Raw genomic sequence first — 2,096 nt, 5'->3', positions numbered from 1 at the left:
TAATATGCTAGGACTTGTGAGAAGTGCTAGGCTAATCATCTTGACAATTGTTGCAAGACTCTACAAAACATATACCTAGTGCATTGCGAGTTGGTAGAACACTTGACCAGTGCAAGTTATATCATCCACCACAAATTCGTTGGTTGTATGATAAACAATCAGAAAGTTCTTTCAAGATAAAGAACCCAAAGCGAGGTTGGGAACCTATATGTGTACTTGGTAAAGTTCATGCTATGAGAGATAACATGAATGTAAAGGAAAATGCGATAAAAGAAGTTTGAACACATGGACAAATGACATGTAAAAACTTCTATTGCAATCGACTAGTGTTTACACACTTACGATATGCATCACAAGGTTGTAATATGATATTGACTACCTGAATGTGATGTCGACATTTGTCGTTTGAGTTATTATTAACTCACCTTATACTTTGTTACATCCAAACGGGTTGTAGAGACAATTGGACCCCGTTAAAGTGAACACGGATTAGCATTGTATTCGCCCATAGTTACTTACATGAGGTGACGTCTCGAAGTGACTAGAATGTGATGCGATTAATGGCAAGTTCAAGTGCCATGGAGTCATATGAGAATGACTAGTCGATCACATAGGCAGACTGTTAGGAACACTTTGTCGGGCCTTATGACCGCTTATAGAGTTCTGGAAATTTATATAGCCTGGTCGTGGCGAGAGCTATTATAGTATTCTAATGAGTCGATTCTTTTGACTAAAGACTATTCGCCTAAGATGGCACAGTTTCAGATTAACTTTGATTTGTGTTACTACGACCTTCGTAAATGGGGTCAAATGGGCATATTTTGGGTTATGATGGTTGTGGCTAGTCGAAGGGAATAAGTGCGATAGGAATTGTCCACCCCTTGTCAGGGTTATAACAATATCTCAGGGCCACTCGAGGAGTAATGAACTGGAAATGCGTGGCCACGCTCGGAAGATATCTATGGTAGATAAATCCGGTCAATCAGTTATTCTCCAGATCGAGGAAACCACTCTCGATATGATCACTTGCAAGTACGACCTGAAAGACACCTTGCATTGAGTGGGAGATAGTAATAGGACAAGAGAATTGGTGACGCACACTTGTCGAGGACAAGTGGGAGATTGTTGGAATATGTGTCCTCCGACAATAATGCGATCACAACTGTCGATCATGATGATCACATGTTTAAGTCTCATTTTAAAGAATACAATTGGGAAGTAATATTTTACTGTCAACTGGTCCACACATATCGGTAATGATTGGCTGACTAGAGTTTGACATTACTGTCGTGCGACGGTGGTGATCAGTTGATCCCCTTAGGTCATACCTAAAGGGTAACACTCTTAATTGATTATTTAATTGATCGTATGACGATATGGGTTGATTAAATTACTTAAAATTGACGGACGATTTTGGAAGTAATATTTACGTATCTCATTATAATTTGATTAAATAAGATACGGTCTAAGTGATCGAATTGTTTTATTGCTTAGATGAAATTATTATTTAAGGAAACAATTGCATTTGAATGAATAATTTATTATAAATACAAGATGTTGTGATTTATAATTGGTAAAATATTTTTGTACAAGTAATTATGAATTACTAAGTCAATTTTGTATATGACATATTTTTATTAACTAGTTGTTCCTCCGCGCGCGTTGCGCGCGGAGTCCCAATGACCACGTTCGTCTAATTTTTAAATATTAAACTTGTGTATAATGCATAATTGTCTTTTTTATATATAATATTTATTTACGTAGGATTACCTTAGTAGAAACTCTGAGGTAACAAGTGAGAATAATGGCTACATGTTTTGTTTAGTAAAGACATTATTATTAGAAATTGACTATAGATGTTTGTTCGTTTTCTCATTAGCCGTAATTTAGGGGTATATCTTATGTGTAGAAATCCACACACTGGAATACGTATTTATGTCGTTTGCATTTGCAAGATCTTGACCATCAAGTCTAATTGTGTACGACACTTGTAAATAGGTGTAGCCCATTGCCTAATAATTATGCATCTCGACGCGTGGCAACCTAACAGTAGGGCCATATCTTAGGGAAGGGCTTAGAAAACCACTCACAACCGA

The sequence above is a fragment of the Silene latifolia genome, chromosome 4 (assembly GCF_048544455.1).
Source record: "Silene latifolia isolate original U9 population chromosome 4, ASM4854445v1, whole genome shotgun sequence".
Taxonomy (NCBI): domain Eukaryota; kingdom Viridiplantae; phylum Streptophyta; class Magnoliopsida; order Caryophyllales; family Caryophyllaceae; genus Silene; species Silene latifolia.
This window is presented reverse-complemented; position numbering follows the sequence as displayed.